Genomic DNA, 13,038 nt, shown 5'->3' on the forward strand with positions numbered 1-13,038 from the left:
CACCATTTTAATTGCCATGGGTCAATGCTATGGAATAGGGGGTGTCGTTTCACAAAGCTAGGGGCCACATCAAACTATAACTCCCATGATTCCATAGTACAGTGCAACTGCATTAACTGTAATTCTTCATGTGTAATACACTTATTCTCACCCGCTCTCATGTGATCACCATAAATCACTTGAAAATGCATAACAAGAAATGTAGGCTATCAATGCTTCCAAAAAAAGGAGCCATACTATAAATAGTGGCTGGGCTAAATCATAATAATAAACACAAATCGCCCAAACATGAATCAAGGAACTTGAAAGGCACTGCAAACTAATCCAACCAGAGAAGTCAGCCATAGCAAAGCATTAGATGAACCAATCTGTGTTATTTGAGAACACAGAAATTCCAGACCATTCTAACAACCACCATGTCAGACTACACAGAGAAGCCATTGAAATCCACAGACAAGTGGACACTTTTAACAGAAAGAAGGAAACCATGAAAATGATCAAAATCTAGCTACAAATATTTAAAAACTCTAAAATCAGGACAATGAAGAAAGAACAACAATCAAAAATGAGAATACCAGACAAGAAACAATCAGGGCCAGCTAATCACCTTCCACCAAAAGATTTCCCCCAGACAGGAAGCAGCCAGGCTTTGAAGTTGCAAGGTTATTCAATGCTAATCAAGGTGATCAATTGCAACATTCACACTTGTCTCCAACAGAGAACAGTTCTTTCTCTCACCCCGGATATTCCACAGAAATATAAAACCCATTTGCCTCGTTTCCAACAGACTTCACAACCTCTGAGGATGCCTGCCACAGATGTGGGCAAAATGACAGGAGATAATGCTTTTGGAACATGGCCATACAGCAGCCTAGTGATTCCGGCCATGACTCACAGCAGCCCAGTGATTCTGGCCATGAAAGCCTTTGACAACACAATAATAAAGCAAGGCACTCCCCCCCCCCCCCCGACCATCCTCAAAATTTGTAGGAAACAGCCTCTATCCCAGGCTGTCTACACTGCAGAATTAATACAGTTTTCTTCTTGTGGAGAGAAAAGGCGAGGTAAAAATAAACATAATAAACATAAGAAGAAGAAGAAGAAGAAGAAGAAGAAGAAGAGGAGGAGGAGGAGGAGGAGGAGGAGGAGGAGGAGGAGGAGGAGGAGGAAGTAGCCGACGTGTGATCCAATATAACAGCCAGCATAGTGATCTTGTTTTCTGTGTACTAATCTTGTTGTGTTTCTAACAACATCAACAACAAACAAACAAACAAACAAAAATTGACAAAGAAAAAACATGACTGTGGTTCACAAATGGAACTTTGAAAAAGGAGACGGAGGGCCTGATTCTGGCAGGCCAAGAACAAGCCATTAGAACCAATGCCATCAAAGCCAGAATTGAAAAGTCGACAACAGATCCCAAGTGTACACTCTGCAAGGAAGCAGATGAAACAATAGATCACATCCTCAGCTGCTGCAAGAAGATCGCGCAGACAGACTACAAGCAGAGGCATAACACCGTTGCTCAGATGATTCATTGGAACTTGTGCCACAAATACCATCTTCCTGCGACAAAGAACTGGTGGGATCACAAGCTGGAAAAAGTTACAGAGAATGAACATGTCAAGCTACTCTGGGACTTGTGGATTCAGACAGACAGAGTTTTGGAGCATAATACTCCTGAGCTCACGATCGTGTTAAAAAACAAAGTATGGATTGTCGATGTTGCAATCCTAGATGACAGCAGGATTGAAGAGAAACAACTGGAAAAGATGACACGATATGAGGATTTAAAGATCGAATTGCAAAGACTCTGGCACAAACCAATAAAGGTGGTGCCAGTGGTGATCGGCACACTGGGTGTAGTGCCTAAAGACCTTGGCCTGCACTTAAACACAATTGGCGCTGACAAGATTACCATCTGCCAGCTGAAAAGGCCACCTTACTGGGATCTGCACGCATTATTCGCCGATACATCACACAGTCCTAGACACTTGGGAAGTGTCCGACGTGTGATCCAGTACAAAAGCCAGCAGAGTGTCTGCTCTGGACTCATCTTGTTGTGTTTCAAACAACAACAACAACAACAGCCAGCAGAGTGATCTTGTCTGCTATGGACTCATCTTGTTGTGTTTCTAATAATAATAATAATAATAATAATAATAATAATAATAATAATCCACTTAAACTACCATGGCTAAATGTTGTGGAGTCCTGGGAGCTGTAGTTTGGTGAGGCACCAGCATTCTTGGGCAGAGAAGGCAAAATATTATGTCAAAGTACATCTCCCAGGATTCCATAGTATCAAATTATGGCAGTGCAAGTGGTATCAAGGTGTATTCATTTGACAGTATAGAGCAGGGGTCCTCAAACTTTTTAAACAGAGAGCTATGTCACAGTCCCTCCAAGTGTTGGAGGGCCGGATTATAATTTGGAAAAAAAATGAATGAAATCCCATGTACACATCTTATTTATAATGTAAAAAACACTTTAAAACAATAGAATAATTAAAATGAAAAACAATTTAAACAAATATAAACTTATTAGTATTTCAATGGGAAGTGTGGACCTGCTTTTGGCTGATGAGATAGGATTGTTGTTGTTGTTGTTGTGTGCTTTCAAGTCATTTCAGATGTAGGTTGACCCTGAGCGAGGGCTGGGTAAATGACCTTGGAGGGCCATATCTGCCCCTGGGCCTTAGTTTGAGGACCCTTGGGTGTTTTGGACTTCAGTTCCCACAATTCCTAACAGCCTATAGGCTGTTAAACCCCTTAACATCTGAGGATGCCTGTCATAGATGTGGCCAAAATGTCAGGAGAGAATGCTCCTGGAACAGGCATGGGCAAACTTTGGTCCTCAAGGTGTTTTGGACTTCAACTCCCAAAAATCCCAGCCAGTTTACTGGTTGTTGGGAATTGTTGGAGTTGAATACAGCAGGAGGGCTGAAGTTTGCCCATGCCTGCTCTGGATTATGGCCATAGAGCCTGGAAAACTCACAGCAACCCAGCCTATCGGTTGTTAGGCATTGTGGGAGTTGAAGTCCAAAACACCGAGAGGGCCGAAGTTTGCCCATGCCTGTTAGAGATCCAGGCTCAAGGCTGTGGGATCCTGAGAGCTGTAGTTTTGCAAGGTCTTGAGTCTTCTCTGTCCAGGAATGCTGGTGCCTTACTCCACTACAATTGCTAAGATCCCATAACATTGAGCCATGACCAGTTCAAGTGGGGTCATTAATGCATTGAAATTCAATGTTTCTCCAACTCTGCTCTGCCAGATGCTTTGGACTTCAGCTCCCACAGTCCCTGATCGTTATCTTAGTCAGCCGAGGCTTCTGGGAGTTGAAGTCCAAAATACCTGGAGGACTAGAGTTTGGGAATCACTGGATGTAGCCCGTTACGGAAGGGCACACAGGGGAAGCGCTTTCCTCCTCCGCCAAAGCGTCCAAGGGCGCGACCCGCGTTCTCTTTCCAGCCCATTTCGTCCGTCTGCGTTAGGAGGAAAGGAGGGGAAAGGCGGAGGCTCGGGGAAAGGGGCACCGGGCTGGCAAATCTTCGCCTGGCAAGCTGCCCTAAAGGAGGAAAGGCAGGGAATGGACGGAGCTGCATTGCGGCTGGGAAAAGGGAAACGACTCTGGAAGAGGGAGAAGCGGGAGCGCGTTTGGAGAGCTCCAGGATCCCGCAGACGAGCAGAGAGATCAGCTTCAAGCAGTCCAAAGAGAGATGTGAGTGAGTACCGGGGCTGGGACATACACTGTGGAATTAATGCAGATTGAGATCACTTGAACTGCCATGATTGAGTGCTCTAGAAACATGAGAGTTGTAGTATTCCAAGGTTTGGTAGCATTCTCAGCCAATGTGTGTTGTTGCCTCTCCAGACTCCAATGAATCCACCAGCCAGGCTGTTAAAATGGGGTCAAACTGCATTGATTCTAGTGTTGAGCAGGAATGAAGAAGGGGCCAAGCCTTAGGGTGCACCAACAAGATAGAATAAGTGCTTTTTGACCCCACTTGAACTGCTTTCATGGGTCTAGGGTAGTGGTTCTCAACCTTCCCAATGCCGCAACCCCTTAATACAGTTCCTCATGTTGTGATGACCCCCGACTATAAAATTATTTTGTTGCTACGTCGTAACTGTAATTTTGCTACTGTTATGTATCGTAAAGTAAATATCTGATATGCAGGATGTATTTTCATTCACTGGTCCAAATTTGGCACAAATACCCGATACACCCAAATTTGAATACTGTTGGGGTTGGGGGGGGGGGGGTTGATTTTGTCATTTGGGAGTTATAGTTGCTGGGATTTCTAGTTCACCTACAATCAAAGAGCATTCTGAACTCCACCAACGATGGAATTGAATCAAACTTGACACACAGAACTTCCAGTACCAACAGAAAATACTGGAAGGGTTTGGTAGGAATTGACTTTGAGTTTTGGAGTTGTAGCTCACCTACATCCAGAGAGCACTGTGGACTCTAACAATGATGGATCTGGACCAAACTTGGCATGAATACTCAATATGACCGAATGTCAACACTGGTAGAGTTGGGGGGGGGGGAGATACTTTGACATTTGGGAGTTGTAGTTGCTGGGATTTATAGTTCACCTGTAATCAAAGAACATTCTGAACCTTACCAACAATAGAATTGAACCAAACTTGGCACACAGAACTTCCACAACCAACAGAACATACTGATTTTGGTAGGAATTGACCTTGAGTTTTGGAGTTGTAGCTCACCTACATCCAGAGAGCACCGTGGACTCTAACAATGATGGATCTGGACCAAACTTGGCATGAATACTCAATATGACCGAATGTCAACACTGGTAGAGTTGGGGGGGGGGGGGGGAGAGATACTTTGACATTTGGGAGTTGTAGTTGCTGGGATTTATAGTTCACCTGTAATCAAAGAACATTCTGAACCTCACCAACAATAGAATTGAACCAAACTTGGCACACAGAACTTCCACAACCAACAGAACATACTGATTTTGGTAGGAATTGACCTTGAGTTTTGGAGTTGTAGCTCACCTACATCCAGAGAGCAGTGTAGACTCAAACAATGATGGATCTGGACCAAACGTGGCATGAATACTCAATATGCCCAAATATGAACACTGGTGGAGTTTGGGGAAAATGGACTTGACATTTGGGATTTGTAGATGTTGGGATTTATAGTTCACCTACAATCAAAGAGCATTCTGAACTTCACCAAGGATAGAATGGGGCAAACTTCCCACACAGAACCTCCATAACCAACAGAAAATACTGTGTTTTCTGATGGTCTTTGGTGACCCCACCCCTCCCCCAGGTCCCAACCCCCAGGTTGAGAAATGCTTCTCTGGGGTATGCCTTGTAGTTTGTCAAGGTCTTGATCCTACTTTGGTGCCTCACCAAACTACAAACTGCAACCGTGATTTTGTAGCACTGAGCCATGGAAGTTCAAGAGGCCAAACCGCATTCACTGGACAGTGTAGATTAGTGATGACCAAACTCTAGTGCTCCAGGTGTTTCGGATCAACTCCAGAAACTTCAGCTGCCTTTACTAACAATCAGGTATTGTGGAAACTGAAGTCAAAACACCTGGAAGAAACAATGTTTGTAATCACACTGATCATAGAAAATGCAGCATTGGCTATAAAACAGGTGCCAGATGTCCCTGGTACAATTCATAAAGAGTGGATTATATTTCCATGCAAGGTAATGCTAAATGGAATCTGTTAATTTACAGGACACTACCAGATCCCCTTCTTTTCTTTTTTGAACCCATCTACACTGTTTGAAATTATTGGGAAAACCAGGAATCTCCACTGGCTTTTGGAAGTATGACCCCTTTTGGACATTAATTTGCATTCATACAATTCACAATAATCATCACGTTTGGAAAGGCATGACCTTATTAGAGATCATAACCTTTTGGAAAGTATGGTTATCCTGAGAAAAGTTAAAAACTCACTTGAGTCATTCTCTTCCTTAGTGGTAAATATCCACTAGTATCATGCAAGACAATTTAGGTTTCTCAGCTGTTAAACTGATATATCTGTTTATCACTCAGAACTGTTAGGAACAAATATATGCCACTGCATAAAATATATAGCAGATCTTCAGAAGTGTTATTTCAGTTACCCAAAATATCATCTACGCTTCCACAAAATATATTGGTTTTAAATCATGCTCTCAAGAGACCAAAAAAAGAGTCTTCGTTAAAAGTTAACATAGTTGATTTACTTAGAAACTTCATGTATTTAACATACAGGTACATTGCTTATTGGTTTCATGTTAATTAAATTATACTTAAAACTATACTATACTGTACTCTACATCTGCTGCAAACAGACTCATATATTAACTAACATCTCACTGCAGTATACTGGCTATACTCCAGCTCTAAATGACATCAACAGACTTCACTGACTTCTAAATTCCAACTGACTCAAGCCTCAACTGAGTTCTAACTGACTTAACAGATGTATTGTCGAAGGCTTCCATGGTCGGAATCACTGGGTTGTTGTAGGTTTTTCGGGCTGTATGGCCATGTTTTAGAAGCATTCTCTCCTGACGTTTCATCTGCATCTATGGCAGGCATCCTCAGAGGTTGTAAGGTCTGTTGGGAACTAGGAAAATTGGGTTTATATATCTGTGGAAAGTCCAGAGTGGGAGAAAAAACTCTTGTCTGTTGAAGCTAAGTGTGAATGTTTCAGTTGGCCAACTTTATAATAAAGTTGATGAGGAAACACAACCTACAAACTATCTACAGACCCACTAAGAAAATACAACAAATGCTATGTTCAGCAAAGAGGGATCCTCTCACCTCTGCAGGAGTCTACCATGCAGCTGTGGACAAGTCTACACAGGTACCACCAAATGCAGCTTTGCCCAAATAAGAATCAAGGAAAATGAAAGGCACTGCAAACTACTTCAACCAGAGAAGTCAGCCATAGCAGAGCACCTGATGAACCAACCTGGACACAGCATATTATTTGAGAACACAGAACTGCTGGATCACTTTAACAACTATCATGTCACGCTACACAGAGAAGCCATTTAAATCCACAAGCATATGGACAATTTCAACAGAAAGGAAGAAACCATGAAAATGAACAATATCTGGCTACCAGTATTAAAAGAAACTCTAAAGTTATAACAGTAAATAAAGAACAAAAACTCAAACACAGAGGAACTTCAGACAAGAAACAATCAGGGACAACTAATCACCTCTCAACAAAGGATTCCCCCAGGCAGTAACAAGCTGCACCAAAAAAAACCTGTCAGGCCATCAAATGCTAATAAAGGTGGCCAATTGAAACATTCACACCTAGCTCCAACAGACAAGAGTTCTTTCTCCCACTCTGCACTTTCCACAGGTATATAAACCCAGTTTTCTTAGTTTCCAACAGACCTCACAATCTCTTGCCATAGATGCAGATGAAACGTCAGGAGAGAATGCTTTTAGAACATGGCCATACAGCCTGAAAAACCTACAACAATCCAGTGACTTAACTGACTCCAACTGACTTCTGATTCAAACACATTCTAAAATGGAGTCTCACTCTGAACATTCTGGGTCACATGGTCTGTAGTCCCTCCCACAACCTATAACAACATAATGTTAATGGGACAACTGCATATCAATATATACATAGAATACATCAAGCAGTCTCAGTTATATACATAACAAATAGCTAGTATAGGCGGCTTGTAGAAAGTTGCTATTTCCAACAGAAATTGCATTATCCAGCAATGTAGATGGGGGTCTTTCTCCTCCCCCTTTATATTCATAGCCCTTATAGTGGTACTACTCAGCCAAAAAAATGAGTAGGCAGGTGAGGAGACGAAGAATAAAAGTTTTTAAATTGCATTTTTCAGAGATGGGTGTGGGACCGAAAGGCGGGCCTCCTCTGATCATCGCAGAATCTGAAAGGGGGTTGTAAATGGGGATTTGGGTTGTCAAATAGTTTGGGCCCAAACTGTTTAGGGCTTTATAGGAAATGACCAACACTTTGTATTTAGCCCGGAAGCAGACTGGCAGCCAGTGGAGCTTCTGTAACTTGGGAGTTGTCCGCTCCTTGTATGGCGTTCCAGTTAGTAATCTGGCTGCTGATCTCTGAACCAGTTGAAACTTCTGAACTATCCTATCACACGGTTATTGAGACTGAGGGTGTGTGACTTCCCCAAGGTTTAGGCTTGCAACTTCATGACCTTGTGATATTTTAGGAGTCCCCTACTGGAGTCAGTGCAAGACATTTTGCAGTCAAAGGCGGAAGATAAAATGGTACCCTCCCACTGTTCAGTGTTCCATCTATCCATAATATAGACAATGTCTTTGGGTTTGGAAAATGAGCTAATAGGAAGTTACTGGTGTTTTATGCTTTTAATGCTTTTTACAGGGTTTTTTATAATGTGTGTTAATTGTTTTTAGTTTTGTTTTAATTTTGTTTATGTTCACTGTGCCATCAAATCATGCCTGTGAAAGCTGCCTTGAGTCACCTTTGGGCTGAGAAAGGCAGCACAGAAATGCAGTAAATAAATAAATAAATAAATAATAAATTTGGTCATTTGGTGCTATTATTATCTTATGGTCAATCCAAGAATGGGAATCCTACAGCCTCTTAATCCTGCTTCATGCCTTTCTTGTAGACAGTTTATGAAAACCGAAAAAGTTGCCATTAAAATACATACAGTTAAAGCATAGACAAAGTTGAGATTAAAAACTAACATCTGAATCAAAACAATTTAAAATACTAATTTTAAAGAAAGATGAAAAAAGTACAGTGCCACATAAACTCTTCCCTTCTTAACAAACAATGATTGGAATCTTGCTGGAATAAAAAGTTTATATGTTTAGAAGCTAACTTTATTTGCTAAACAAAGTTCAATTATAAATAACTTTATTCAGCTGTATACAACTGTATTTAATACACCCATAATTTTGGATTTTTTTTTTGTCGTGTCAGGAGCGACTTGAGAAACTCCAAGTCACTTCTGGTGTGAGAGAATTGGCCGTCTGCAAGGACGTTGCCCAGGGGACACCCGGATGATTTGATTTGGTTTTTAAAAAAATAATTTTTGGATAAAGTAATGGAACTGTCTGGGTAGGATCTATGTGAGTCAACTCTCCTCAGATACCTTGCTGCTGCTTCCAAGCCATTGGTATTTGCAGTAACTGCTAATGGAAAGCATCAGGGAAGGCTGTATGTTCTACTCATGGTTTATAAGATGCACTAAAATCAGATGGAATTTATGGGGAAGAGAACAGATGTGTAGCGGATTCCATCTTGAGGATCGATTTCCACCTCTACTTTGTAAAAACTGGTGTTTAGGCATCTTAAAATCTTACTTTCTCATCATCATCACATCATCATCATCATCATCATCATCATCATCATCATCATCATTTGCCTTTCTGAGGATGAATGAAGTGGAATATGTATGGGAAGATAGATAGTATCAAGACTAGATAAGGCATCTTGTACTTTTTTGATGGATTAGGCACAAGGATGTAAAAGTAGAAATGGTTAGAAAGTGAAACTTTGTGAATCTGCACTTCTGAATAATGCCATTTGAACTGGAATCTGCACTTCCGAATAATGTCGTTTGAACTGGATTATATGGGACTACAGTGAGCATATATGTATTTCAAACTGCATTTTTTGGCTGTGTAGATCCAACCTTAGTCTTTTCTTTTTAGCTTTCAAAGCAAGACTGAGCAGAAGAGGGCATCAAGTTGATAGAGAGAGAAAAAGATACCAGTGAGTCCATTGAAAAGAGGAAAAGAGCCCTGCATGGTCAAAAGAGCAGACCAGGGGTTCAAAGTGTGTGACATGGATTATAATTTAGATCTGTGGAAACAGCAATGTGTTGAAAAAAGAGTCCTCAAAAAGTGAGGGATTCCTGTATTGTAACAACCAAGACTGAGATATTTTTCTGTTTGGATGACTCTGGTTGCATCTACACTGTAGAATTAATGCACTTTGACATCACTTTAATTGCCATGGCTCAGTTCTGAAGTTTGTGGTTTGGTGAAGCACCAAACTACACTCTTGGGGAGAGAAAGTTAAAGACCTTGTAAAAGTACAGCTCCCATAGTTCCATAGCATAGCCAGGAATGGAAATCCAACAGCTTCCCAATGTTTTTGGACTGTAATTCATGGTTCAGTAGAGCTAATAGAAATAGGAGTAGGGCTAGTAGGAGTAGTTGCTGTTAGTACATTTATAGTCTGCTTTCCTCTCTTAAATGAGAATCAAAGTGGAGTAGAAGTCTGACACGATCTGGAGTGCCACATAAATCCCGACATAGAGCAAGCAACATGAGTAAAACCAAAGACTTTACCATCTCCTTGAACGTTGCTGAGTGTCTTTGGTTCTGCAGACTTCTAAAAGATTGAATGGTCCCAGTCATTTTTCTAAAAGATTGATGGGTGGCTATAACAAGTGGTGGAGAACAGAAGCATGTCAGGTACATGACTCGAATCTCTTTTCACACTTTTCCAGATGAATGTTTGGACATTTGTGAAGAGTAAATGAGTCACTCTGGATTAATGCTTGTTTTATTCACATGAGTCATCTTGCAACTAATGCTGTGCTAGCACAGCATCACTGGTCGGTCCACCTGCTTTCTCCTTCTGGTTTGTTTGTCAGGACAAGAAAAGGCCTTTGCAAGTCTGTGCTTAGTCACCAAAGGTGTTACATTACTTGCTCTCTCAGCAGCATTTGATATCACTGACCATGTGCCCTGCTTTAATTTTGCGTTCTTGGCTTGTTGCCCAGGACAAATAGTAAAAGATGGTGTATAGTCTTCTAGACAAGAACTGATCTATGTGAATCAATAAGCCGGAATACCAGTGAGTTGTGGCTCAACATTCATGAAATGTATACTACTGATGCATGCAGTCCCATTCAATCTCATATTGCTTCCTCCCACTTGTGGGAGGGTCTAAGCCTGGGTAAACAAGGGTGCCTTTACGCTATAGAATTAATGCAGTTTGACAACACTTTATCTTCTTTACCCCAATGTTCTTGAATAATAAGAGTACAAGTTTGATCAGGCACCAACATGTTTTGGCAGAAAAGGCTAAAGACCTTGTAAAATGGCAACTCCCATGATTCCATAGGATTGAGGCTTAACAGTTAAAGTGGTGTCAGACTGCATTAATTTTCCAATGTAGGTAACCCTAAATGCGAATGAAAAGGGTGTGTATATCAATGCATGTTTTGTTCATAGCAAACCACTATTCTCTGGAAGTCTGGTTTATCACTGTATGTAAATAGAAGATTTTCCCCTTTCTTATTACCTTTGTGAGCTCTTTTTGAGGTTTTTCATTGTCTCTTGACACACAAATATGTTTCTTTGCATAAACAAAATGGTTGAATAATGAAATTTGCTTTTGATTGATATCGTTTGCTTATGGATTTGGCTGACTGAATGAGTATTATTGGTGTAGCTATATCTGAGAAACATAATTGCCATGAAAGAAATAATTGTTTATTATGGATTGTGCTGTTGGTGATAATTTAGTGAAGGCCATAATTCTATTTTTAATTTATTTTCCTAGCAAGTAAGTGGAATGAGATTTCATCAGCTCGGGACAATATGATAAAATTGTTCTCTTTTCTATTGATCCACAGCATATCTATCTCTTAATGATGTTCAGATTATTTTTCACATTTGATTGTAACAGCTTCATAAAAGTAGATACAGGTATCATATTTGTGACTTTGGAAAAAATAGTACAAAGAAGAACTAAAAAGGTGGAATCTCCTTTACTTTGAAAGAGACAGTAAAAGGAGTCAGAGACCACAGTTCAAATCCTTGCTTGGCCATGAAACCTATTGGGTGACCTTTGGCAAATTACAGTCTCTCAACCTCAGTGGAATGTAATAGCAAACTGTTCCTGAACAAATCTTGCCAAGAAAACCCTGTGATAGGGTCGCCATAAATTGGAAATGGCTTGGAGGTGCAAAACAACAATAAGAACTTTCCCTCTACAAGGCTCACAATCAGAGGCGGCCCTAGGCAATTTTCAATGGTAAGCAAACAGTATTTTGGCGCCCCCCCCCCCCCCAACCAATCACTGATATATATTTTCTGTTTGTCGTGGGAGTTCTGTGTGCCATATTTGGTTCAATTCCATCATTGGTGGAGTTCAGAATGCTCTTTGATTGTAGGTGAACTATACATCCCAGTAACTAGAACTCGCATATGTCAAGGACTATTTTCCCCCAAGAGCGCCTTAAGAGCGTCCCTGGGCAAAATCAACTATACCGCAAATGCTTACTTTGCATAATGGGTTGAGACGCCCCTGCTCACTATCTGGTATTTCCAAACAGTAAAGATTGGCTTTAGGGAAGGTAGATATAAGAATACAGGCATACTTCATTTAACAAAGCCTCTGACTGAGGCTGCATCTACTCAGTTATGTAATCTGGATCAGAATATGGATTATAGAGCTCTAGTTCACTTCTGAGAGCCTATACAGGTGACCCAGGAATCAGCTGGAAGTTGCAAAAAAAGTCCACACAGAATCTGTGGCAATGAATCAGTCCAAACCCAGGATTATTTTTTTGTATCTACTCACAGAGATGCGCTTATATAAAAGCAGCTTTCCAACACTTGAAGGCAGGGAAATCAAGTGTTTCCATTGAGACGTCTTTGTTTTCCTTCTGGCTGGGTTGTGCATCTGGTTTGTCTAACTGCTCCAACATTAACCCTGTTTACATGAGTACTTCACATTTGACATTCGATTTCTCCCTCTTGAGTGGTTGTAAACAGTAGGGTTTCAGTAGATTTTATGGCTTGATCTGGAGCTTATGATGAATTTCTTATTACGCTTTGTCCTGGTGGATTCCTATTGGAGAGTGTATTAGGAAGAAATATTTCCTACATACCCTGACATTGAGATGGCTTCAAGCTGGAATTAAGTGCCTGTGTAGAAGAGCCCAAAGAAGGCACTTTTTACACCCATCCTGTCGCTTCTTATACAGTTGTCCAGCTGGAAGCTTTTAGCAACATCAGCTATGGAAATATGGTGAAGGAGCCCTGGA

General features: G+C 41.0%; 1 protein-coding gene across 4 annotated transcripts in view; it reads left to right on the forward strand.

Annotated features, from left to right (window-relative positions):
• Window positions 1-3,373: 3,373 nt before the first annotated feature.
• Window positions 3,374-13,038, forward strand: part of THSD7A (thrombospondin type 1 domain containing 7A) — a 309,711-nt gene continuing 300,046 nt past the window's right edge. For 2 of the 4 annotated variants that reach the window (XM_060782181.2, XM_067470280.1), the window contains exon 1: window positions 3,375-3,722. The gene's annotated coding sequence lies outside the window, so the exon portion shown is untranslated. Of the gene's footprint in view, window positions 3,723-13,038 lie in introns of all 4 variants that reach the window. The other 2 variants (XM_067470281.1, XM_067470279.1) reach the window with 2 other exon arrangements.

This window comes from Anolis sagrei, chromosome 6, assembly GCF_037176765.1.
Source record: "Anolis sagrei isolate rAnoSag1 chromosome 6, rAnoSag1.mat, whole genome shotgun sequence".
NCBI classification, from domain to species: Eukaryota; Metazoa; Chordata; class Lepidosauria; order Squamata; family Dactyloidae; genus Anolis; species Anolis sagrei.